Raw genomic sequence first — 27,435 nt, 5'->3', positions numbered from 1 at the left:
CGTAGAAATCCATGGCTAGTTCCTGCCACACTCCCGATGGTAGTGGTGTCATTTGAAGCGGGGCTGGGGGATCACCGCGCCCCACCACTTGGCACTGCGGACAGTCTTTAAGGGTAAGTTCTACCATTTTGTCAAGAAACGGGAACCAGACACGCTCGCGAAGGGCTCTCTTGGTCGCGACCACGCCTCGATGGGTCTCATGCGCCAGGTTGATGACTCCCTGGCGCAGTTGTTGTGGGATGACGATCCGGTGGTCTCTCAGGAGCAGACCTTCCGCTGTGACGGATAGTTCCTCGCTCACGTTCTTGAACGCCTGCAGCTCTTGACGCTTCAACGGATCACTCTCTTCAGGTGTGTCGTCCTGTCGCCACCGATGTGTTTGTACCCTGTGAATCACCCTTTGTAGCAGCTCATCCTGCGAGGTGGCTTGTTGGATGGCTTCTAAAGGAACAGCCGGCGGCCGCGCCTGGTCCACTACGAAGTGGATGTACTCCTCGGCTACAGACGGAGCGGGACGTTGGGGAGCTTCGGGGTGTCTTGACATATAGTCGGCTGGGTTGGCTGACTTCCCTGGTTTGTGGACAATGGTGAATGTATATTCTTGCAGACGTAGTCCCCAGCGTTCGATGCGAGGTGGCATTTTGGAACGTGGGTTCCCAAAGATGGTGACGAGCGCTTGGTGATCCGTCACCATGGTGAAGTGTTTTCCATATATGAACACGTGAAAGTGCTCGCAGGCCCACACTACCGCGAGACTCTCCTTCTCGGGTTGGGAGTAGGCCTTCTCTGTGTCAGAAAGGCTTCGGCTGGCATGAGCCACTATGTGACGCTGGTCAGTGTCCTTATCGTATTGAGCCAGGATGGCACCTAGACCGACGGGGCTGGCGTCCACTGTGATTTCGGTCTTGCGGTCCGGGCTGAAGTATGCCAAACTGTCAGCTTTTCCCACGGCCTGTTTAATGTCCTGAAAGGCTCGCTCACACTCTGGAGTCCACTCGAATGTCTGTCCTTGTTTGGTCAGCCTCCGGAGGGGGTGACTGAGAGTGGCGTAGTCTTCAATGTACCGTGAGCAGTAGCTCGCCATACCCAGGAAGGACCGCACATCGCTGACGTCTCGTGGGCTCTTGGTGTCGTTCAGTGAGCTCACTTTGTCCGGGTCAGGCTTCATCCCCGCACCGGAGAAGATATGCCTAAAAAATTTCAGTTTTGCTTGATGGAATTCGCATTTCTCTTTGTTGAGTGTTAGATTTGCTTCCAAAAGGGCGTGGCAGACTCGGTCTAGGGCTGTGTCGTGAGCCTGAAGGTTTGCCCCGTACACCAGGATGTCGTCACTGTAATTCAGTGTGTTGGGGATATGATGGATGGTTTGCCGGATGGCTTCCTGGAATATCTCGGCAGCGGATGATATACCAAAGTTCAGCCTTTTATACCTGAATAACCCCAGGTGCGTTGCAAACGTTGTAATATACCGAGAGCCTTCGTGGAGTTCCAGTTGATGGTACCCTTTGTTAAGGTCCAGCTTGGAGAACACTCGCGCACCATTTAGTGCGGCTATCATGTCACTCAAGTGGGGTCCCGGGTGGCGCTCCCTCTCAATAGCTGTGTTGGGCATGCGCATGTCCACACATAGCCGGACTTTCCCTGGAGTTCCTTTCTTTGGGACAATCACCACTGGTGACACCCACGGCGTGGGGCCTTCTGTACGCTCGATGATGTCAGCTGTCAGGAGGTCTTGCAGTTCATCCTCCACGGCCTGTTGGAGGTGAAAGGGAACTTTCCGAGGATGTTGGGCAACAGGTCGGACCTGTTCATCGATATGAAGGCGGATCTGGCCTCTGTTCATTTTCCCAAGCCCTGTGAACAATTTCGGGAATTTGTGGATGATGTCGCTGTCGTTTGTGACGCGGTAGAGAATTTCTACCAGTCTTAGTCGTTTGGCCGTCGGCAGGCTGAGGAGACAGTCCGCCTCCGGCCCCTCTATGACGTGTATTACCGCTGGGACCGATGTCGTTTGATGCCTCAGTATGGTTGGAAACTTTCCAAGACACGGAAGTGGCTCCCTGGACATCCAGGTGTAGACGCGGACGTGTGCAGGGCTCAGTCGGGGGCGAGGGTTCATCTTCCTGTATTCTGTCACTGGGATATAATTCAGCGACGCCCCACTGTCCATCACAAACTTCGTGTTATGGTCACCGACACTGATGTCCAGACGGGGATATTTTTTCAGTTGGTCTGGGTAGGCGATCATGTTCGCGTACTCCACCGAGTACTCTCGTTCGTCTGAAGTTGACCCAGAGTCACGAGACGGAGATCTCCTTGACCACTGTTAGACCCGGCCTCGTAGCATGGCTCTTCCTGTCCTCGCACTACCTAACCTGGTACCAGGGACCCCAAGCACACGGCCCAGCCGATCCTTCCCACCAGAACACACCCACGCGACCCGGGCCTCCCCGTCCATGGCCTCTCTCCTTTCGGCCACCCCGGGCACGCGTGCCCACTTCGTGCACCAAGATGGCCGCCCGGCCCCAGCACAACCCGGGCCTAGAGGCGCCACTCCGGCTGGAGGACATCACGCTTCCAGGGGATGAGAGAGGGAGGAGCAGTTTCTATCGCACCTCTGAACTCCCCTGGGACGATGGGTTTCGATCGGCCCTCCGGCCTCCCTGAGGGCTGGCTCCACGCCTGCTGGGTGTCTGGGACTCCTCCCGACCCGGCCCTGAAAGGATCAAAAGACAATGGCAGGAAACCTCGACAAACGACCCCTAGGTGACAAGACCCCTGCCTGCACAGGCTCCGGACATCAAAGAGGGGTCGCCCTATAACAAGGGGTGCTCTGGGACTGTCCGGCAGATTCGCCTTGGAACATCTGAGCCCTGCTGAGTGACTCGCGGCTCCCTGAAGATCGTAAGACCTCCGAACTTGTGCTTGAGCCCTGCTGAGTGACTCGCGGCTCCCTGAAGATCGTAAGACCTCCGAACTTGTGCTTGAGCCCTGCTGAGTGACTCGCGGCTCCCCGAAGAACGTAAGACCTCCGAACTTGTGCTTGAGCCCTGCTGAGTGACTCGCGGCTCCCTGAAGATCGTAAGACCTCCGAACTTGTGCTTGAGCCTGCTGAGTGACTCGCGGCTCCCCCTGACTCTCTTTGGTCCTGCCGGACCCCACGACGACAAGCGTATCCCCCAGCTCGAGGATTGTGAGCTGTGCGCCGGGTACGCTCCTGCATTTGATCCGAACCACCCAAAGACTGTCCCGCTACCTCCTACCCCCGCCAAGACTCTGTGAGCCCCCGCTCTGCTTGTAAATATCTGCCTTGCTGATCATAAAGATCCTACCACTTCGATTTGATAAAGCTTGAATCCTAAGAACCCTCGGTGTGGTGTCTCTTTGTCGTGTGGTGCCAAGTGTACGATCCTAGGTACGAGATTCCTCCCCTGCGGAATCTCCCGCCAGTGCCCGGCTACGATACCTTGAGGGTGGGTCTCAGGACAGTCAGGGCCCCCTCCGGGCTCCCCTGAGGTCGCCTTCTAACATTGGTGGCAAGCGACGGGATTCGGGCCCATAACCTAGAGATCGTACCGTGAACGACTGACACACTACCGACAAAGATGGCAGAAGGAAGCGCCATGAGCCCCGCAGAAACCAACACCAACAGGGTGTTCCAGGTGGAACAACTAGAAGAATACACGCACAAAGAACTGAAGCAATTCTGCAAAGAACTTAAAATCGCTACCACCGGTCTCAACACCAAAGAAGATTTGCAGAAGGCACTGAAAGCTTGGGTGGATGCCGGGGCCTCCCGCCCAGAAGGCATGGGGGAGCGACACGACGAAGCAGAACCCACCCAAGGCGAAAGCAGCAGCAATCAGGTGCGAGGCTTCGTGCCAGACGGGGGCCTTTCCCCGGAAGAGCTCGCAGACAGAGAGAGAAGTCGCAATCACGAACTCGAGTTAGCCAAACTCAAAATCGAAGGCGAATTGAAATTAGCAAAAAAAAAGCTAGCAGTAGAACAAATGCGCGTACAAGGCGAATCGGAGGAGAAGAAGCTCCAACGGGAGCACGAAGGAAGGAAGCTCCAACTAGAGCACGAACGCAGCTTGAAGGAGATCGAGCTCAAAGCCAGAAACGAGGAAGGGAGGCCCCCGGGGAACCGAGAGGCGACCTCCCCGGCGGAACCGAAGGTCCACATCCCCAAGGACGTGGTCAAAGAATATTATAAAAATGATGACATTCAACAATGGTTCAGGGCCTACGAGGTCGCCATGACCTCTCATCGGGTCCCGCAGAAGGACTGGGGGGCAGGGCTGTGGGGACGGTTTCTGAGCGAAGGAAGGGACACCCTGCTCGACCTACCCCTCTCCCTGCAGACCTCCTACAGCCACATGAAAGAGGCTCTCCTCACTAGGTACGGCCTCACCCCAGAGATGTACCGTCAGCGATTCCGGGACTGCAGGAAGATCCCGGGCACCACCTGGGTGGAGTATGTAAACTTTTTCAGTCGGGCCTTCGATGGGTGGATCAAGGGCAGCAAGGTCACCACCCTCGAGGAACTCACCGACCTCATGTTGTGGGAACACCTGGCGGCGAACTGCTTTGTGGAACTACGCCAGCATCTGCTCGACAGCAAACTCACCGATCCCCGGAAGCTGGCTGTGGAAGCAGACCGCTGGACCAACACCCGGGTCCCCCGGAGCAGTGTAGGAGAATACCCCCGAGCCAGTCAGGGACCACCCCGCCAGAGAGGGGGAGGGAACCAGGGAGGGCAGAGAGAGTCCCAGTCGAGTCCCCCGAAGGCCCAACCTCCACCTTTCCCGGCGCCCCCCCCACCAGTCTCCGGACCCCCCGGGAGACGGGGGCACCGGGTAACCATCACTTGTTTCCGTTGTCAAAGGCCCGGGCACTACGCCAATGACCCGGAGTGCCCCATGGCCCCCCAGGTCCCCCCTGCTGCAAACCCTGCTAGACAGATAGCCAACGTAGCCCTGGGGGAGGAGGTTGAGGACACCGGGGAGTGGGAACCCGCAGCTATGGCCCTAGTGTCCCTGGGAGACAGAGAGATGGTCCCGGGTAGCCTCCTGCCCTCCAACACGAAGAAGTACGGGCAGCTCGTCAAGATCAATGGCCACCAGATAGAAGCCCTGCGAGACACCGGGGCCAGCATCACCGGTGTCCTCAGGCACTTAGTCCCCGAGGAGCAGATCCTACCCAACGTCTTTTGCCCCGTAATTTCCGCAGATAATAGAGAGAGTATGTGTCAGGTAGCCCTGGTGCCGTTTGAGTGGGGAGGGGTGATAGGTAAACTGAGGGTTGCCGTAAGAACCTCCCAGCCGGTCGACTGCCTCTTAGGGAACGACCTGGAGAGTTCTCCCTGGAAGTACGTCGAGCGCAAGGCCCACCTAGAGATGATGGGACTCCCCGAGTGGGTGTGCGCCACCACCCGATCTATGTCCGCCCGACTCACCCCCCTGGGGGAAGTCGAGGACCCCCCGACCGAGGGAGTCAGAGCAGTCCCCGCCGAGGGTCCTCCCGTCCCCCCATCGGGAGGGTCAGTCGCCAGCGACGAACCCTCACCGTCAGACACCACCCCGGTCCCCGAGTTAGGCGATCTGGCCGAATTGGCCCCGTGGCACCACGAGGGCGGGCCCACCCGGGAGGAGTTCTGCCGGGAGCAAGCCACCTGTCCTTCCCTGGTCGGGCTACGGCACCAGGCCGAGGGCCAAGCCGCAGGCGACCAGACCGGAACACACCGAGTTTATTGGGAGAATAACCTCTTGTACAGTGAGCAGAAGTCGGTGGAGCTAGGATCCGGCCGGGTGCTGGTGGTACCCCTACGCTTCCGAGACTTCCTCCTGGGCTTGGCCCACGACGTCCCCCTCGCCGGCCACCTGGGTCAAGACAAAACCTACAGCCGTCTCGTGACTCACTTTTACTGGCCTAGGATGAGAGTAGCTGTAGAAGCCCACTGCAAGTCCTGTCACACGTGCCAGGCTAGTGGGAAGAGTGGGGGGAAGCGCAAGGCTCCCCTCCAACCCTTCCCGGTCGTCAGTACCCCATTCGAAAGAGTCGGAATCGACATCGTGGGGCCCCTGGATCCCCCCACCTCCCAAGGTCACCGTTTCATTCTGGTCCTAGTGGATCACGCCACCCGATACCCTGAGGCGATCCCCCTACGCACCGTCACGGCTCCCGTGGTGGGCCGAGCCCTGATGGGGATCTTTTCCCGGGTGGGTTTCCCCCGCGAGGTCGTGAGCGATCGCGGCACTAATTTTATCTCAAAATACATGACGTCCCTGTGGCAACAATGTGGGGTGTCCTATAAGTTCACCACCCCATACCATCCCCAAGGGAACGGCCTAGTAGAAAGGTTTAATGGGACTCTGAAGGGGATCATCAACGGCCTAGAAGAACCCCTCCGGCGTAAGTGGGACGTCCTGCTCCCCTGCCTCCTGTTCGCTTACCGGGAAGTCCCACAGAAGTCCTTGGGGTTCAGCCCGTTTGAATTACTATATGGGCACCCCGTCCGAGGTCCCCTCAGCTTGGTTAAGGAAGGGTGGGAGGCAGCACCCCAGTCCACCCCACGAGATGTGTTCCAATACGTTCTGGCCCTCCGGAACCAGACCAGGAAGTTCCGAGAGCTGGCCGAGGCCAACCTGGAGGCAAGCCAAGAAGAGATGAAGCGCTGGTACGACCAGAATGCCACTCTGGTCGAGTTCCAGCCGGGCCAGCAGGTATGGGTCATGGCCCCCGTGAAGCCTGGCGCCCTCCAGGACAAGTGGACCGGGCCCTTCAAAGTGATTGAGCGGAAGAGTCCAGTCACGTACTTGGTGGACGTCCAGTCGCCCCGGGATCCCCTGCGGGTCCTACACGTGAACCGCCTCAAGCCTCACTTCGTACGGACAGAACTGAGCCTCCTGCTGGCCACCGATGACGGGGCCGAAGATGAGTCCGGTCCCCTCCCGGACCTCCTGTGTGTCAAGGAGAAGGATGGCTCCGTGGAAGGAGTGAACCTCTCCCCATCCCTCACTGACCAGCAACAAGCGGACTGTCGCCAGCTCCTAGGACAATTCTCCGACCTCTTCTCCCTGATCCCCCGAGTCACCGACTGGTGTGTCCATGACGTGGACACCGGGGACAGCCCGCCAGTAAGACACCGAGCCTACCGAGTCCCTGGCCGAGTCCGGTCCTGCATTCAAGCTGAAGTCTCGAAGATGTTGACCCTGGGGGTGATCGAGCCATCCGATAGTCCCTGGGCCAGCCCCGTGGTCCTAGTTCCGAAGGCAGCGGCCCCCGGTGTCGCCCCCGAGCTCCGATTCTGCGTGGACTACCGGGGGCTCAATGACGTCACCCGGGCCGATGCCCACCCCATCCCCCGGGCCGACGAGCTCATTGACCGACTCGGGGCGGCCCGGTTCCTCAGCACATTCGACCTCACCTGCGGATACTGGCAGATTGCGCTCACAGAGGAAGCCAAGGAGCGGTCCGCCTTCTCCACCCCAGATGTGCATTATCGCTTCTGCGTAATGCCCTTCGGAATGAAAAATGCCCCGGCCACCTTCCAGCGACTGGTGAATAGGGTCCTGGCCGGGATGGAACAGTTCAGTGCGGCCTATCTAGACGACATCGCCGTTTTCAGTTCCGGATGGAGTGAGCACCTCCAGCACCTCCGGAGAGTGCTAACCGCCCTGCGCCAGGCAGGCCTCACAGTAAAAGCCAGCAAGTGCCAGATTGGGCAAGGATCAGTAGTCTACCTGGGGCACCAGGTCGGGAGCGGTCAGGTCGCCCCTCTACAGCCAAAGATCGACGCCATCCTAGCCTGCGAACCACCCACCACCCAAACGGAGGTCCGAGCCTTCCTGGGCCTCACTGGCTACTACCGAAGATTCATCCGGGGGTATGGCAGCCTGGTTGGCCCCTTCACGAACTCACATCAAAAAAACAGCCCAAGAGGGTGCAGTGGACGACTGCCTGCCAGGAAGCGTTCGATGCCCTAAAGAAGGCCATGTGCACGGCCCCCGTCCTCCAGGCTCCCGACTACTCCAAGGAGTTTGTAGTCCAGACCGATGCCTCCGAGCATGGCATTGGAGCCGTCCTGTCCCAGGTGAATGACCAAGGCCTAGACCAGCCCATCGCCTTCCTTAGCCGGCGGCTGTTGCCCAGAGAACAGAGGTGGAGCACCATTGAGCGCGAGGCATTTGCCGTAGTCTGGGCCCTCAAGAAGCTGCGCCCTTACCTGTTTGGCACCCATTTCAAAGTACAAACCGACCATCGGCCCTTGCGATGGCTCATGCAGATGCGAGGAGAAAACCCCAAGCTACTGCGGTGGTCAATCTCCCTCCAGGGGATGGATTTCACCGTAGAACATCGCCCTGGTACGGACCACGCCAACGCGGACGGCCTCTCCCGGTTCTTCCGCCTCAGCGAAGAGAACCCCCCAAGATGATGGGTAGTTCTCTCCGGCTTTCAGCTGGGGGGGACGCGTGTTAGACCCGGCCTCGTAGCATGGCTCTTCCTGTCCTCGCACTACCTAACCTGGTACCAGGAACCCCAAGCACACGGCCCAGCCGATCCTTCCCACCAGAACACACCCACGCGACCCGGGCCTCCCCGTCCATGGCCTCTCTCCTTTCCGCCACCCCGGGCACGCGTGCCCACTTCGTGCACCAAGATGGCCGCCCGGCCCCAGCACAACCCGGGCCTAGAGGCGCCACTCCGGCTGGAGGACATCACGCTTCCAGGGGATGAGAGAGGGAGGAGCAGTTTCTATCGCACCTCTGAACTCCCCTGGGACGATGGGTTTCGATCGGCCCTCCGGCCTCCCTGAGGGCTGGCTCCACGCCTGCTGGGTGTCTGGGACTCCTCCCGACCCGGCCCTGAAAGGATCAAAAGACAATGGCAGGAAACCTCGACAAACGACCCCCAGGTGACAAGACCCCTGCCTGCACAGGCTCCGGACATCAAAGAGGGGTCGACCTATAACAAGGGGTGCTCTGGGACTGTCCGGCAGATTCGCCTTGGAACATCTGAGCCCTGCTGAGTGACTCACGGCTCCCTGAAGATCGTAAGACCTCCGAACTTGTGCTTGAGCCCTGCTGAGTGACTCGCGGCTCCCTGAAGATCGTAAGACCTCCGAACTTGTGCTTGAGCCCTGCTGAGTGACTCGCGGCTCCCCGAAGAACGTAAGACCTCCGAACTTGTGCTTGAGCCCTGCTGAGTGACTCGCGGCTCCCTGAAGATCGTAAGACCTCCGAACTTGTGCTTGAGCCTGCTGAGTGACTCGCGGCTCCCCCTGACTCTCTTTGGTCCCGCCGGACCCCACGACGACAAGCGTATCCCCCAGCTCGAGGATTGTGAGCTGTGCGCCGGGTACGCTCCTGCATTTGATCCGAACCCCCCAAAGACTGTCCCGCTACCTCCTACCCCCGCCAAGACTCTGTGAGCCCCCGCTCTGCTTGTAAATATCTGCCTTGCTGATCATAAAGATCCTACCACTTCGATTTGATAAAGCTTGAATCCTAAGAACCCTCGGTGTGGTGTCTCTTTGTCGTGTGGTGCCAAGTGTACGATCCTAGGTACGAGATTCCTCCCCTGCGGAATCTCCCGCCAGTGCCCGGCTACGATACCTTGAGGGTGGGTCTCAGGACAGTCAGGGCCCCCTCCGGGCTCCCCTGAGGTCGCCTTCTAACAACCACCTTGATGACCACGACTCCCTGCTGGAATGGGAGGATCTTGATGATGACTTCTGGCGATCATGTACTGCTCTCACATGATGCCGGCGGGTGTCGCTGCGCGACGACTCAGGCGCATTTTTATCTTTCTCACGGCGATACTCCCCGCACATGGCTTCAAAGTGGTGGCTTTGGCCACACTTGCGGCACTGTTGTCCCATAGCTGGACACACTCCACTGTGTGGAAAGTCGTATCCACATCTGTAGCATCGTCGTGCAGTCGCCTTCTTCGCATGATCATGCCGCCTGCTCCTCCTCCCTGAGTCTGGCTGCCGATGTCCTTGGTGGCGGCGGTGCGATGGCGGCCGGGCGTGTCGCTCGTGCTCTTTCGACCCTCGGCGAGGGCGACTGGTGCGCACTTGACATGCAAGTTCCTTGCGCTCTGCACACCCCGATTCCATGGACCTGGCCTGTTCCTCGGCCTGGTCATGCACCCTCGTTAGCTCTTCGATTTTGTCCAGGGTGTGACTCTTCTTTAATAGTTTTCTTCGGAGGGTCTCCGATTGACAGCCGTCGATGACGCGCAAGCGTATGGCGTCGTCCGTCGAGAACGATTCAAAGTTGCAGTGACGCGCCAACCGCCGTAGTCGCGTTATGTTGGCGCCCATTATTTCATCTTTCTCCTGACGCGCCCGCTGGAACACATACCTCTCATAGTCCACATTCTTCTTGTGTATGAATTTTTTATCCAGGGCTTCTCGTACTTTGACGTATGTTCCTGCGTCCGCAGCGGGGATTTCCTTGATCATTTTGCTGACATCTTTCCCCACGAGGTTGCGGAGCGCAATTAGTTGATCCTCATCCCCGAGCACCTTGGAGCCTTTGATGTAGTCTTCAAAATCCTCGATCCATTCTTCCCAGCGAGGGCCCATGCTACTACCGACTACCAGCGCCAGAGGCTCCGGAGGGCGCAGGTGTGATAGACCCATAACGATGGGTTTCGCCTCCTGTCGTGTCGGCGATCCGTGGTTTGACATTGTGGGTCACGCGCGTTCGGCTCAGCTCACTTCTGTCAGCTCACGTGTTTTCACCTGTGCTTGTTGCTGAATTTGTCTTGAGGTTGCTCGTGCTTGTTTGTTCCTTTATCCTGGCTTTGCTCGTGCTTGTTTGTTGCTCGCTTGCTTTTGTCTGTGCTTGTTACAGAATTATCTTTATTTTTCTCGTGCTTGTTTGTTCCTTGTTTGCTTTTGCCTGTGCTTGTTGCGAACTTATCTTGAGTTTGCTTGTGCTTGTTTGTTCTCTTATCTTGGTTTTGCTCGTGCTTGTTTATTTCACACTTGCGTTTGCCTGTGCTTGTTGAGAACTTGTCCTGGACTTGCTCGTGCTTGTTTGTTCTCCTTCGGTGACTCCTAGGCGCCTGACTTCAAAATGGCCGCCAACTCACTTTAATGGGGGTGTCCCTCGGAGGCTGCCTGGTTTCAAGATGGCCGCCGGATTGACACACGCCCACTGGGCCTCACGAGGTTCAACCGTACTTTCAGCTTGATGCAGCGCTGCTATCGGAGCTTCACTCACCAGCTCCGTGAGATTTCAGCAGGCGCCAGGCAGGTAGGCTTCACCGCTGCTGCTGCTCGGGCCCACACGCGCGTCCTCCTCTTCATGCGCGGGGGGGCTCTCATGTGACGACGTCGCTCTAGCGGAGCACTTGTCTTGCGGGGAGAGGAGAGCTCGAGCAGGGCTTATGTTTCTCCTGCTTCCTTGCGCTCTCTTTCTTCTGCCTACAGGCCCCGGTTTATGCTCCGGGCACACCGCGCACGTGTCAGCGCTCCGGCCGTCTTCTTCAGCCGCCCACACTAGGGCGGGCTCGATCACTCGTTGGGGTTCGGGAGAGTCTGCCGCTCATCCCACCCTCGTCGCCGGCTGTCGTGTTCACCTGAGACCCCCTGCAATAATGACAGACACCGTACTTTCTTGGAGGGCTCTTTATTTCAACCGTCTTCCTCCGTGTCCCTGCTTTCACTAACTTTCCCTTTCCTGGCGCCTCCTCTTCCCCCTGCTCCTCCCACGCTCCGCCCTTCCCACTACTAGACCGCACACTAGTACAGTGGCCTATGATAGTTATGCACTCTACCTTTCAAATGGCACCAACACATCACAATTACTTGAAGCTCAAATATGTGTTTTTATTTATCCAGATGAGGGACACATAGGTGCCCAGAATTTGTATTCTGATGGCAGGACAAACAATTTGTTTTGCAGCACTTGCTGTCCCACTCTTGAGCCTGAAATGAAGGGCTGTGTAGCCATATTTAAACTTATGACACCACAGATGGTTGGAGATTCTTGGCAGCCTGTGCATTAGCGACTACATTATCGTATAGCTTTAAGACCAGGGGCTACAGCAGGGCTACAATCCATTTCTATCCGTGTGACAAGAGACTTTATTGGGCGAGAATAGGTGCACCACAACCGGTGCCCCGAAGTGTGGTGTCTGAACCTTAGCTTCCTTCTAACTATTTTAGGAAACTCAGTTAGCACCTGGTGAGTGGGAGTAGGAAGGACAGTAGCAGAAGGTGCTGCAAGTGCTGCCACAGAAGAGCTGCCACTACTGTTCTTTGTATAATGGGAAATTGCACAGCGGAATCTGTTTTATGTTAGTGAACTTGCTAAAATAGACAAAAAAGTGATGGGTAGAATGCTTGAAATAATATCAGCCACTGGTAATTACTCGAGAGCGCACCCCAATTCATCGTTCTTTTGCACACCATGCCATCTCAGTTTGGACCAGTCTTGACCCTGCTCCATCGGTAACAGTCCAGCCGAACTGCCAAGCCAGGTCCTCCCTAAACCAGGACACAAGGAACACAGGACCAGTTTTGCCCCCGTTAGGACTCATCAGCCAGGTATAGGTTGGTCCAGTGACACAGTGTGTATGGGGTGGATGTCTGGGCATACCCCTCCCACTTATTTTGCTCACCATGCCACCTCCCTTTGCACCCAAACCTATGCAAATCAGTCTTGACCCTGCTCCAGTGGGAACCTCTTACACAATATGTGGTTCATGTGTCTAGAGGCAGTGTGTCAATCCCACTCACACTGGGAATCTTGAAGTCAAGGGAAGGGGAGCCGTGTTTGTAGAGTGCTGGTGCTGTGAGGATGTGCATGGCGTGCACAAGGAGGACAATACACAGTGGCGCCAATCACAATGCTGCCATTGCAGCGTTGTGATGGCTTAAGGGAGGGGAGGGAAGATGCCTGCTTCCTCTTCCTGCCAGAGGCAGGAGAGCAGGAAAGGAGCAGGAAAACACTGGTGCGGGACCCAGCCAGGAGTGGAGGCGGCGGGGTACCCGGTAAGGTACGTTTTTTTTTAATCCCCCCTACCTGCCCCCCCACCCGCAAATGAGGCGCCACTGCTTTTGTGATACGTCACCCTTGCCCTTGCCCCCCTCCCCCTTGTGTGACAGAAGGAGGCCACAACACTATTGGGCGAGGAGGATAGTGAATATTCTCAAGTTGTGTTGTTCGTGGAAACAAACCTGAACTATTCTTGAACGTTTAATGGCTCACTAAATAGATAGGTTTACAGATATTACAAATATGGTATTAGAGTCCATAAAGAACATATCATTGACAGATCTAGAAACAACAGGATATTAATGATGTTGGTCATCTTTCCATTTTACAGAATTCAAGGAGAGAGAATAATTCATTCTCACAAATGACTACACAAGGTCTTTATGAGAACTAGATAGAGACACTCGCATACATGCGCTACTTTTCAGATTCTTATTGTTCTAGGTTTAGTTTTCAGAAATTGCTACTTCCATAGCAAATGGAAGAGAATTGGTAACACAGAGATAGAATCCAGGAATGTCTATTCCCAATTATAGTTACATTTAGCTTTCACATATGATATTTGCATTTTAGGAATTAACTACATTCCACAGACCTCATTGACCAGCCGAGTGCCAAGGCAGGAATGGTGGACTCCTGTGTATCTGCTTTCTCTCTTATTCCATTCCTCTTTCCCGGCCCTTATATTTATGAATGTGTGCTAATTGGTGGGAGTGGTGAGGTGTCCCAAAATCTCCCATGGATCATGTGCATAAGGTTGTTGCAAACCTGACGCCCCATCAGTGTGGTACGGCTTGAGCCTATGCCACAGTGAGCACTGGACTGATATCTATACATAAATGTCAGAATGAGAAAAACAAAAAAGTGATAGGTGGAATGTGTGCACTAATCTTGGCTAGTGATAATTACTACGAGCTTTAAGACTGCCACTCCAGACAGGAACCAACCTTCTGCAATTCAGCTATAAGCTTGCCCAATAGGAACCATCCAGTCTGATTTTTAAGCTAGTTTCCTTCATATTAGCAATGCAAGCAACTGTACACTTTTTTTTACGTAACTGGACCCCATCAGTGACCGGCTTGAATGTTGTTGCATAGTGAGCATAGAAAAAGCATATCAGACCAATTTCAGCTTTTTGGGGCCTCGTGGGTTAGATGCACCTTGAGTCGTAGGACAGAGTGAGCACACCATGTAGTGTACCTTGCTAGGACCCACCTCCCCGACCCAGGCCAGGCCACCTCCTTTTGAACACGAGCACAATCAACCCCCTCCTTCTGAGGTCAGGAACAGGGGCGTAACACAGGCCCCCGCATTCCCCGCGGTGCGGGGGGTCCCCGAGCTGCAGGGGGCTCCCTCGGCACAGTACTTATGCCTGAGCGCTCCGGAATAAATCCAGAGCGGGGGCCCCTCCGTGTATATTGCAGGGGGGCCCCTTGAACTTTCGTTACGCCACTGGTCAGGAAAACGGGTACTGTTAACACCTGCTATTTACAGAGCATAGAAGCTGCAGAAGTGCAGCACTAAGCACTTTACAAAAAGATTCTTGTTATTATTTCCAGGTTTGCTGCTGGGTTTTTGAGTTTGGCGCTCAGGAGCACCATAGTTGGGTCTCAGACCAGCTGTATTATTACAGACCCCAGAGATACTTTTGTCCTTTATCTGTTTTAGTTGGAAAAGACTATTTGAGTCTTTTGATCTCATTCTTTTCGTCGGAGCACTCTAGTTTTGGGATTGGGTCCCCTTTATAATTTAATTTGGGTGCAGTGTTTTTAGGTCTCGACTGAGCCAGCGCAAGTGCTGCTCAGGCGAGACACTTAGTAAGCGGGTTTCCAAAGTGCTACCCACATGCTTTTTCCAGCCACCAGGTTGCTGTTCTGCGTACAAGCGCGCGCGACATGCACAGCTGCCATTTGGCTTTATCGCGTGAATCCGATCGCAATCACTTTCGCGGCACGCGCACACAACTCCCGGGCTTCTTTTCTTCATTTTCGTCCAGCGCGGGATTAGCGGGATTCGAATAGATGTGTCTGCCTCATTTGCACGATTTATAATCTAATTTACTGTGTCCTTGTAGAAGAAAAGAGGTATCCTGCCTGAGACTGCTCTATTCTGTCATTAACACCCTGCGACGTTAGCATGCACATCGAATGGTTAATTGAAAGACACGTTTGGGAAGCAATAACCATTACAATGTCGACTCAGATTAAAGGAAATCAACTGGAAAACACAGACGTGCAATAAATAGGCCTAATATGGACATCCTCCCAGGAGGCTCTTCAATGGCGACTAAATGTTGACACGCGTCATGGACGTCCTGGCGGAAGTTTCTCGCATTGCATAGGACTCGGCGACCTGCATGTTCCCACAGGAAAGAAATGCTCGCAGCCCCATCATACAGTCTAATGAGACGTCAGCCTTTCTGAGACATCGGATATACGTCAGTCCATTGAATAGCGCATGTCTGTGCATTTCTGCTGGTGCTTCGGACATCTCTAACAATTCATGGTGTCAGCCCAGAGCCACAAATTACACTGCTTGAAGCACGTCCATGAATTGAACAGATTATGGTGTCGCTATACGACTCTATGGTGAAGTTACCACAAGCCAGGCTTTGTTTTCTAAAGTTGGTTCCCTTTTCTATAAGTGCTCTAAAACGGCTTTTGAAAAACTGGCAGACGTAATTTGAGTGCATTGAATAATTGAAACAAACTGCAGTCGGAGTATTTAAGTTTACATGTAGGAGTGTTGAATGGCGCAAGTGTCTTTTGCGACATCGCCATATACTATTTCACATAATGACACACATAGCGATTTTAACAAGCATTGGCATAGCCAATAGGTCTCACTTTTGGGACCTTATAAGTATTTAGTTATGCAGCACAATATCTTTGGTGCAACAACATCAACTGTTGCATGGCTAAACACTTATAAGGTCCCAAAAGCGAGACCTATTAGCTATGCCAATGCTTGTTTAGTGTGTGCCATCCAGTAATGGATGTCATGACTCCCTACCAGCTACTACCCAACACACACACACCACCCACACATACATACACGGTGTGACTTGCTTCTCTGTGGTTGGAGAGTCTTCTGTATTCTTGGAACCTAGTGCTGGAACAACCTCTCTCTGGAGACACAGAATAAGCTTTCGAGCTTTTAAATACACTGTGAAAGCTTTCCTGTTTTCGAAGTTATCGTGCAGCCTCCCAGGTGGGGCTTGGCGCCACTCCGGTTCTTGGTTCGTGACTTTGGTTACCGTCCTGCTTTTATGTCTCTTTGACTTGTCTATTCTCCTCAGGTGAACGTGTGCGCAATAAAAAAGAATACTAATACTACTATTGTTACTACTACAACTACTAATACTATTACTAATAATAATAATAGTAATGCATGTGATGGCCCACATTTTGTCTTTGGGGAACTACCAATGGCACAGTATCCTTGGGACGCCTGATGACATAACGTCTCCGGAACGCTTCTGCTCTACATGAAGGAAGCTCAATAGTATGATGGGGATGCTTCAAGGTGCAGCGTATCTGGGAACCATTGCGATCACCTGAAAGTGTCTGGTACTCGCAATGGCACACTATATCTGGAATGCCAGATGGTACCGTGTCTCCAGGATGGCGCAATAGTTCTGCATCCACAATAAATGCGCCATTGCTTTATATATAAAAAAAATCAGGGGCGGCTCCTCCTTGTGGGCGGAGGAGCATCACCCCACTGCTTTCTCGCAGTGCGAGAAGCATTAAATAGTGTTATAAATACCATTTTATGTTTCTGCTCCTTGCACTGTGAGAGAACAGAAGGGTTTAGTTGGGTGTAGGAGGGTGGGCGGTCCTGCTCTGGGGCAGGGAAGGAGTGGCTTGCCCACTCTGAGGGCGCTGACTGACTGGTCGGCCCCAGGGCCGACCAAACCAGACATACGCACTCTCCATGTAGTGTCGTGTAGATCCTATAAAAAGTATACAGGATCTGCCAGTTTAGACAACATACCCTGTAGGATTGGTGTCAGACAAACTCTGATTACCCGCACCGGATAGGATGGCCTTTTGTACCAACTAGCTCACAGTGCCACTAGAATCTCCTCTTACCAATGAGAGAATAGTTCCTGGCAACCATCAAACATGACAACCCCGATCCCTCAGGACCGTAGAAACATACTACTTTTCGCTCAGTCACTCGTGTTTATTTAGTCTGTCTCAGAGAAATACACAGATTAAACAGGCTGGGCGTTTAAAAAAAGAATTATTTGAGCAGTTGTTATTCTAGTGTAAAACAGATGAGCTGCAACAACCGCTAGGCAGTATAAGATATAAATGTTTAGCACTACTAAAAAGGTAAATGGATGGTATAGCTCTACTATCTTACAATAATCATGAATAAATACGAATATATAAAACACATGATAAAAGATGTGTACTCCTACGATGCCTCCCTAACTAGATGTACCTAAGTGTACCTAGCATGGGTGTAGGTGTTTAGCCAAGAATCCCTCTAGGATTTAGTCAACCACATTACCTGGCGTGAGAGACTGTGGGACCCTGTCCTGGTCTCGAGTTGGACACCCCGTGAGCGATGTTAGATCACTGCGAGCTGGAGTGTCTACATGCAGGAACCTCAGCGTCTCTGGGCAGTGTGTCGGCCGGGAAGTCTCGGTCTCCTCTGTCTTATCTTAGCAAGATGTGATGTATATATACCAATAGGTCTCCCCAGGGGTCCTACCTTGCTGTGTTACTGTGTCGGCTTAGGGAAGACGTTGGGCATGAACTTTGTACACAGTTTTTATACAGGAGATGGTAGTCCTGCTATTCTGTATGAGATTTCGTACTAGGGAAAACCCGTGTTCTGAATGCAGTGTAATATCTAGGTAAAAGGTCAATCCTTGTAAACCATGACAAGTGTAATGTAGGGAGAGAATGTAGGTGAAGGGTAATGAGATTACCGGGGCCTATATGGAATATAACACCCACTCCGAATGGACGACATAGTTACATTCTAAACGTACTACTAGGCTGGCTAGATACTGATATGCAAATAGTAAAACACATTAGTTTCTTTTTATGCTTAAAAACAATGTTTCAAACATTAAAAAAGGTTTGTCTTAAAAAAAAAATTCTAAAAGAGGTAAATTGACACTCAAGCTATAGCTCTAAAATGTCCATAGGTATAGTTCGAACTACTACAAGCATTTTGAAAGCCGTGCATGCTCAGAAAGAATGTCAATTTTGATATGGAGTTCCAATTTTCTGTTTGTTTTCCAAAAAGTTGAATTTGTTTACCAGCACAGGACGGGCCAAATGAGTCAAATGTTTGTGTCCTGGCTGGTAGATGAAACATTCTTGTTGCTTGTCTCCGCAGTTGGCGGTCCCTTTAACACCTCACATATTACGTCAATTGAGCACAGATGATTTTCCATACTGTCCACAGCCGGTGCTGGGGAAGCCTGTACGTCATCCAAGGCCTGGGTGTCAGAGGAGGAGCCGGTGTCCATACCAACAGGAGCAGATATTACCTGTCGTGGCTCTAGGAATGCCGCCCTCAACATGAGAATACGCTGGGGACACCGCAGAACATGGGCAGTTATCGGGTCCAGTAAAGCATCAACCTCTGGTAGCGCACATGATGGGAGTGTCAGACAGAGATCCGACATGTATTTTTCTCCGCAAAACAGGCATCGGAGGACAGGTAAGATGCAGTCCATCCAGACTGGTCTAAATGACAAGAACCAAGAAGCACTTAGTTCCCTTAGGCAAGTTGTGTGTGGTATTCCACTTGTATTGCCATTGTTATGTTTATGTTGATAAGTCCTAATGCTATGTTAAATTGGAACCTTGCTGATGTCATGGAGTGTTGTTCATGGAAATGTTCTGTAAGAGTTCAGCTACTGGACTGTCTGCTGGCTGAGGGATGGGATCTTCTCTCTTGGAATAAACTTCATAATATAAGCATTCCTGAGTGCTGGATTTATTATTCAGGATGCTTCAGTGTGCCTAGAAGTTGTACCATGCGTTCATGGTATTTTCTCTCCGGGAGTACTGTTTTCATCTCCTTGGTGACTGGGACGTCCATTGCGTAGCAGAAAAATGACAGTAAGGATACCTGCTATTAGAAACAGGATCAGCCGCAGCCCTCCAAATATGTTTCCAGATATGGATAAAGTTTGGTATAACTCCGAGGACCGTCTGAAAGTAGTCCAGAACCTATGGTCTTAAATAGAAGGACAATGCCTGTTGTATCAGACATGTTAAAGATACGATTTACCATTTCTGTGAAATGGAAAGGGCAATTTGTACATATAAGTGCCTGTATCTCTGCCGAAGAACTTGCTACTTGAAGATCAAAAGTCTCTCGAGCGTAGGTTAAGGGCACAGATTTTTGTATAAGCATGGCTTTCATTCTGCTCAAAGCATCAAACCGTATTAATGAAACATTTAGTGAAGGTCATAACGGCGCCTCCCTGATTGTATGTGATGGTGGAAACAATACTTGCATACAGCAGCAAGTAACCCTGGAACTCACTGTTACCAGATATGCGATGCCCGGATCCCACAGCAACCTTGAGCCTTCAGCATCAAGTAACTCCCATTTGAAAGTAGCCTGAACACTGGAGTGATCACGGCAGCTGGCGCACCCTTTAAGTGAAAGGATAAGTTTGCTACCGAACTGTTACAGGCCCCATGAACTATTATATCCTGGCATATAATTGATCCGCTTAAAGTATTCTCGCAGTTTGTACAGCTCAAAAACACTTCTTTTTCCCCAACTCCGGCATCGAAATCTGTACGGTAATTCCCAAGATTCATTGATGAATTCCCTACCCATTTCTTCATATCTGCCTGCCTGCACTTGTTCAAGGCAATACTGGAATTGAAAAGTTGTGACCGGAAGAGTTATGTGGCCATGGATTAGCTATTCCGTGGACGGTAACTCTGCCACTGTAAATGCTAATCTATCCAGTTTTTCAATATGCATCATTGTATATTTCGCTCCCCTTTGTGCCATTTCTATCTGTTTCTCCGTCAGATTGTACAAAGAAAACAGAGACGTATTGTTTAGGAAACGCCAAGGCACATAGCCCTCGCGCAAAGATTGCAGCGTCAAGCTTAATAACATAATAGAACAGAATTGTGATTGCCCTTGCTGTAATATGGACAGATCCTGCTCTAGTACATCAATAGCAGAAGATACAATGTTGCCTAGAGAATATATTCTGAAGGTTAGTGTTGTTAACCCATTGTCGACCACTGATAGAGCTTTCTCTAGGTTCATACGATCTATTTCTCGTAATCTTTCTGCGGCCTCTTGCTGTGATGTTTTCCAAATCTCATTGTAGACAGCATAATAGAAACTTTGTGACGTGGCTCCCTAGGACCTAATAAAAAATCCTGTAGGTCCACATCCTCTGAAAGTAAAGATAATTGTTGTTTCACATGTGTAAGTGTTGAGGTCTTTAGCCAATCGAGCCATAATTTCCCAACACTGTAAGATGTCACTACCCCTGGGTGTTGTCTCTGTACATAACGTGGATCTGGCCTATTGATACTAAATCTTTTAGTTTTACCCAAGAATCTTTCTTGACAGTTGTTGGTGTCTACAGGACAAATCAACCATCCCTTCCAATCGTGGACTGATCTATTGTATTGCATGATAGTGTAACCTCTTCTTGTGATGTTATATTACCCTCGGTGTGTGATGGTGTGGGCATCCACGGTGTATTCAGATCTTTATTCTTTGCTAATCCAAGACAGGTCGTTTGTTGCACCGTTTTATTCAAAAACATTATTTGCTGAGTGTAGGACGGTGGAATCTGACTACATGGTTTCCCCCACTTTTTTTCTAGTGTTTTGTTGGCTTTTGACTAGTCTGGCTGGGATCCTGCTATCCAGGACCCCAGCCTATCTGTTTACCTCCTTAAACGACATGGTGTGCACATTAGGTGCACTAGTGATTGGATACTGTGGTCTCTTGTGAGCCCCTAGTATATGGTACCTTAGGTCCCAAGGGCATAGGTACTTCACAGGCCTAACAGGGGCTGAAGCATGTGTCATGCCACCCCTGGGAAGCAGACTAAATCTGACACCACAGGCCTGCTACTGCAGCATGGGTGAGGTAGTGCTAGCACTCATCACTGAGATATAGGTTCCCTATATCTCTCCAGCACACACATTTAAACCTATCAGTCACCCCTAAGGCAGACCCTATCAATACTGAGGGCATGGTGCTTGGTTTCTATGTGAAAGGGTGCCTCTGCCTGAGCAGAGCCCCTCTGCAGCTCTCAGAGTCCATTCTCTGGGGCTGTTTGTGAATGCGGTCAAACCATATACTCTTAAGTGCATTATAACCTCGCGGTTAATGCTAACTTTGGAATGGCTGCATCAAAACATGTCGTGTTTGGTGTCAAATGCTTTGGAATCATACCCCCACACGAGTAACTGGTGTGGGAGTATGATCCCACCCTTCCAGAGGGATAGACATGTACCTACTGTGGAAACGCGGTAGAATCCTGAAGAGCCCTGGCATCACAAAATGGATACAGTGCAATAGTAACTTCCTAGGCAATTGACATTTGAAGGGAATTGATATTTAGAATGTGTCCAAATAGTATAGCCAAAAACAGTATTTAAAAATTTCACATTAGTGTTTATTATTAATATGATTCTCACAGAATCAAAGACAAATTCAATAAAAAAAGCAATTCAACAATGCATTTGTACATAATGTAAACATTCAATGTAATAATATTCATCAAGCAATAAAAAGTAAAAACAAATCAGTGGCCATATGATTATCTTCTACGCGCGTTTCGGCGAAAAGTACGCCTTCGTCAGGAAAAGCCACAATTCCTGTGAATTAAAGAATCAAATATTTAAAAAAATGATATTACATGAATAATTTTGTGTTTTCACATTTTTTACATAAAATTGGCTATAAACTAAACAGGACACTTCATATACAGCAAGAATCTGTTATTCTCACCTAAGGATAACGAGAAGGATGACACTTACATATAAGATAATTATATGAGTAAATGATAAATATCTGTCTAATGGATACAAATGTGGACGATGGAACATCTAATATTGAGTGAGGACAGGAAGGTGGGGGGGGGGGCAAAAAAGAGAAAACCGGGAGGAAAAAAGAAGGAAAAAAGGAAGAGAAAAGAAGAAAAAAAGAAGAAAGAAGAAAGAGGAAAAGAGAAGAAAAGGGAAAAGAGAAGAAAGAAGAAAGAAAAAAATGAGGGAAAATACAATGAAAAAGGAAGAGAAAGGAGACAAAAAGAGAAGGAAAGGGACAAAAAATGGGATGTGAACATGATTGAGTAACTAGGAGTGCGGTGTCAGATACCGAGGCAGTTAGTTGTTTGAGAAAAACAATTATCGAAAAACGTGGCCGAGATACTAAACACTGAAGAGATAATAAGGTGTGCTTACTTCAAAAGGTAGTCTAGCGAATTAATAACGGATGAAGGGTTTATCAGGAGGAGGTATGAACAGCCTAAAGTGACCAAAAAACAAGATATAAGAAAAACAATGATGATGTCGGGAAGAGACTACTACACTTGAAGACATCCTTCGGTACCTGATAGTTGATGCAATGCCTTTAACCATGTGGTTTCACAATATATGAAAAACGTAGCAGGGTATTACTGGTGGTGGTCGTAAAGCCTGTAAGAATGATAACATGCATTTGTGTGGGTGTAGATAGAACTCTATAAGCACCCTTAAAAGAATATATATTAATTTTCTGTATATCAATACGATCAAAATACCTGTTCTATCTTTTAAATGGATGTTCAAATGTGGCGATCAAATGACTCGAGTGGACTGGGCATTCGTTCATAAGTTCAACATGTGTTCTTTATGCAGCAAGATTCTAAAGTAAGGAACCCAAAATAATTAGTTGGAATTAATAGGTGCCTATGAAGATCGAACATTTTTGACATCATGGCTGTTTCACTGTTTACCTTTTTATGTATAAAACGGATGGAAAATTCGCAGATGGTGTTTAAACTGATGCCGTGTCGATGACGGACGTCTAGTTTTAGGAACAGATATCCTACAACAAAGGGAACAAGGAGGGGGAAAAAAAGCATTATATAAATGGCCTCAAGGTGGTCTGTGTGTGACGATTATTTAATCGGTAAAATGGGTGAGTTTGGCTTGGCTCAAATTGATGTTAATAATTACGATATGTTTAGGGTAATCATTTTGGGGCAAAGAATGATTACATGCCAGCCGCGAATGAAAAAAAGGAGAGGTTGTATGAAGGGTGTGGATGGGATGTGACGAGCGAGTCTGTCACATCAGTGAGTTAAGATTACAAATAAGTAATAAAGTAGTTTCTATGTTGGAAAGTAAAGGATTTGCAGGTTTAATTCTAAAGTGCTGGAAAAGATCTTTACCTGATCTGCGGCGCGGTGAGGTGCCGATTACTTCTTCGTAAACGTTTGTTCAGCTGTGGATCGGGCGGATAAGCGACGATGGCGGGATTCACATCCGCTTAAATATTCAAGTTGAGTTGATCTAATTGGATGTAGCTGACTATGCGTGCTACGTGGTTAATGTGCGGGCGGAGTAATGGTTTTTATCACGTGGATAGTGACGTTTAGACTAAATCGTAATTTAGTTAAAGGTACATGTGCGAGGAATTGGTGGGGCTACTGTTGCGAGTTGGAATTTGATTCGCAAACAGTAGTCCCTAACTGTATGTGTGAATACAAATGGATGAATATCGCTCATTGAGATCTCTGATCAATATAGATGGGCACGCAGGTACCATCTCATGTGCACAATGCACGATGTTTGTATATATTAGGGTGAAAGTTTGCATGCAAGGTGTTTAATCTAATAATGCGTAATGTCTGTAAACTGTGTAAATATATTGTCTGTCTTGGGGGATGTAAGCAGGTATGTGATCAGCTACAGAGGGGGTAGTTAAGCGATCGATATGAAAGAACTCGCATTTCTTGTGGAAAAAGGATGAAAATATCAATTGTAAGTATTGCATCTTTATGACTTATGTATCAAATTAGATAATTGCATTTTCCCACGGTAAGTCACTATTCAGACCATTGCGAAAGGTGTCTAAGGAAAAAATCCAAAATACTTCTCATTTTTTTCGTATTGCAGTTCCACCTTGAGTATCAGGTGTTTTGACTTTTTCCAAAATGCACCAGCGTAGGTCATCTGGGTGGTGTTTTGCTTGGATAAAGTGTTTCACTAAGGGGGCTTGAAGTTTCTTAGTTTTGATGGCAGAACGATATTCTGATATTCTGATGTGTATAGCTCTCGCAGTTTCGTCTACATATTCTAGTTGGCAAGGACAGAGGATCAAGTAAATGACGTTGAGGGTCTTACAATTCCACAAGTTGGTCGCTTGGATTTTAAATCCATTGTGGGTCAAAGTTTCTCCAGATATGATGGAGTCACAGGAATTCACAAAATGGATGCCACCAGTCACAGACACTGGGCTGCCCTCCTGCTGATGACCGAAACTCGCAGTGGAGGAAGCCCAACAATAGGTATCCTGTCACAGGGAGGTGTGACCACCTCCCAGACAGGGTTTAGTGTATTGGGGCTGGGTGGGTGCACTCTTAGAGTGCTTTGAAGTCCTGCACTGGGGGAGCAGAAGGCTCCTCTGTGCATACACCAGTTCAAACCGGCTCAGGGGCTACCTGCCCCTGCTCTGGCGTGAAACTGGACAAAGGGAAGTGGGTGTAACCACCCACTCCCCTAACCCTCCCATAGGTGGGGTCATATAGCTAGTCCCTCCCTTCCTTCTAGTATAAGTTAGGGAACCCTCTGACACAGAATCCCAGACCTTCGATGTTCCACTACCTCTGGAAGACTGAAGAATCTCCCTTTGAGTCAAGGAGTGACTCCCCGGCTTGGCAGGCACCACAAAACTGCAACAACGGTTGCAAACTTTTCCGCTCCCGCCGGAGTCAGAAGTCCCTGCAGCCCTGGAAGAAGATTTCCTGACTTCTCTAAGGCCATCATGAGTCCCCAGCGACGCTGAGGCAAGTGGACCCCACGAGTGACGAGGAACCGCAATCCCTGGGTACTGTGCACTATTGTCGAGTGCAACCCCTTTATGACGTTCTACGAACCTGTGCTTTTCGCCCCATGTGGTCTAAGCCTCCAGTAGAGATCCCTCCAAAGATCAGAGGCCTACCCCATCTCGAGTGGCCGTGGGCCTCTGTTGAGGGGATCCTCCTGAGGCGTCTTTGCGATCTCTTGCTGGTTGGCTTGTGGGTCCCCTAAAGACTTTTCTACAATTCCAAAGGGCTCCCCTGGTTGCTCCAGGCCTGCCCTGACTTACCCTCGCAGGGTGAGCCCCCCAGACCTTGCTGGTACACACCGCTGACTTTTTGTCCTTTCCACAAGGCTTGCTGTTTCCAAGGCTTGTTGGCTCCAATCTGGTCACTGACACCGCAGTAAGCTGCAGACTTCGCAGGACACGCTGAATCCAGCTCCTGATCATCGTCGACGCCTCCTGGACCTCGTGGCTGAAGAGTCAAGACACCCATGAAGCACCTGAAAACACCCGACGACTGTGGGCATCCATCTTCCTTGCCCTGGGTCACTGCCAAGTGACTTTGAACACTGTCCCCTCTGCTTTCAAGTCTTCCTTCTTCTGAATCCAGCTTTGGATTCAACCGGACACTTCTTCTGTCTTCACAAGCAGCAAGTCTTCATTGGCTACCATTGAAAACGACGCCGTGACCCGACACCAAAAGACACCTATGCACCCGGCTTCCCTGGGTGAGGTAACTCCAGCACTACGGTGTTCCTGTGGGTGTTTGCTCTAGAACTACTTACCCTGTAAGTGACTTGCTTGTAGTCTCCTTCGAAGTGCCCTAAAACTCTAAATGCCCAATCGCAGCTTGCACCATTGAAGTCAACGGGGATTCGCAGCTGGGTTAACACACTGCACGCGTCCCCCGTGGGTCCTTTACTTACCTGCCTTGGTTGGTTTTGTCAGGCCCCAACACTTCTGGAGGCCCTAGGCCTTGTCCCTTTGTAAGTCGTTATCTCTAAGTCTCTTTTTAGGTCTCGCTGAGCCCAGCACATGCGCTGGCTCGGAGAGACATTTTGTATGTGAGTTTTCAAAGTGGTGCTGGCTGGCCTAGCGCTTGCGTTCACGCGACAGTGCACGCGCGAACCGCTAGCCTTCAGCAGCACTTTGAAAACTCGTGCGTCATCGCGATCACTTTCGCGCGGTTGTCTCCCTCTGTTTGGCGTCTACATGCTACTTTAGTAACGTAGTCTTTGAGAGTTATTAAGCACTCTATTTTTCCCATTCACTATGCAAAATTTGCATTATTTAACCTGGTAAAAAAATAACTTTAATCATTACACGTTTATTTTTTTCAACCGTTTTTCAGCAATTTAATAGCTCGAACCTGGTCTGGGTACAAAAGAGTGCAGACTGCATTACATGTTTATTTTATAGCGTCTCACCCACCCGTAGAGAGCTCATTTACCCAGGCAGCGGCTGATCCCCGCGAGCCTCTGGACTGTCCGCACCGGTCCGGTGTGTGTGGCACTGACGGGCGGTGCCAGTATTGGAACGGATCGCGGACCTCGTTTTCTGGGCACCACAGGAACCCAACAACGTGCCATGCAGTCTATTTCAAGCAAAGAGGTGTCAGCACGTGACGTGAGGGCGGGCCCAAGCAGACATTACTGTGTATCCATGACAACCACAGCCCCCGTTTCAACATTGGGCCCGGCTCACGCTCTAGCTACCGAAGCACTCACAGCCGAGATATTCAGTGTTGGGCGCTAAAGCTGCACTCTCAGACACTACAATTAAGGGCACTAATGTGTGGCATTTAATGCCAGTGCAGTGATGCAGGAGAAGGCATTACAATGCGTTAGCCAAACCCACGATGCATGGCACTTGTTTATTATCTCTTCCTCCGCATCGCTGGCTCGCTCTGCCTCTGTCTTTTTTGTAATGTGCATGTGGCACATTCTCTTGTGTGCCAACTTTTAGCTGACTCTGCCAGTGTTCTGCAAAAGACGCTTGTTGGTGTCAAAAAGCAATCTTTGAAAAAAAAAGCGAATTCTGCAGTAGGATCTTAGAAGATATTGGTATTTTAAACATGACGGGTGTCTGATCAGGAAAGTGGAAGGTTATAGGGCCACGATCTTTTGTGTGTACATTTCTCTGATTTTTCATGAACAAATCATGATTGCATTTGCTTGCCTTTCTTTCCGCTCATGCGTGCTATGCAGTTTTCATTGTTTTAAGGAAACTGATCTTTTCACAGCTTGAGATCACGGTGTAAAAGCAACCAGAGACCATCCCTTCTGTGAAAGGCTGTATGCACACCGTTTGCTCCAAAAGACAGTGTGTTAGAGAGCTTTGTTTTTTTTAAAGTTTTGTTTTCATGTAATCGCATAGTAAG

The 27,435-nt window shown here is 50.5% G+C and overlaps 1 long non-coding RNA gene across 1 annotated transcript; it reads right to left on the bottom strand.

The window, feature by feature from the left end:
* Positions 1-21,638: 21,638 nt before the first annotated feature.
* Positions 21,639-23,557, bottom strand: LOC146813075 (uncharacterized). The gene is made up of 6 exons (XR_014966010.1): positions 23,422-23,557; positions 22,984-23,075; positions 22,789-22,892; positions 22,599-22,684; positions 22,451-22,514; positions 21,639-21,862 (listed from the first exon to the last, which is right to left on the bottom strand). It is a non-coding gene; the product is annotated as an uncharacterized LOC146813075 (long non-coding RNA).
* Between the last annotated feature and the right edge of the window lie 3,878 nt (positions 23,558-27,435).

This window comes from Triturus cristatus, chromosome 7 (assembly GCF_964204655.1).
Source record: "Triturus cristatus chromosome 7, aTriCri1.1, whole genome shotgun sequence".
NCBI classification, from domain to species: Eukaryota; Metazoa; Chordata; class Amphibia; order Caudata; family Salamandridae; genus Triturus; species Triturus cristatus.
Note: the sequence above shows the minus strand (reverse complement) of the source record. Positions and strands in the feature narration are given on the sequence as shown.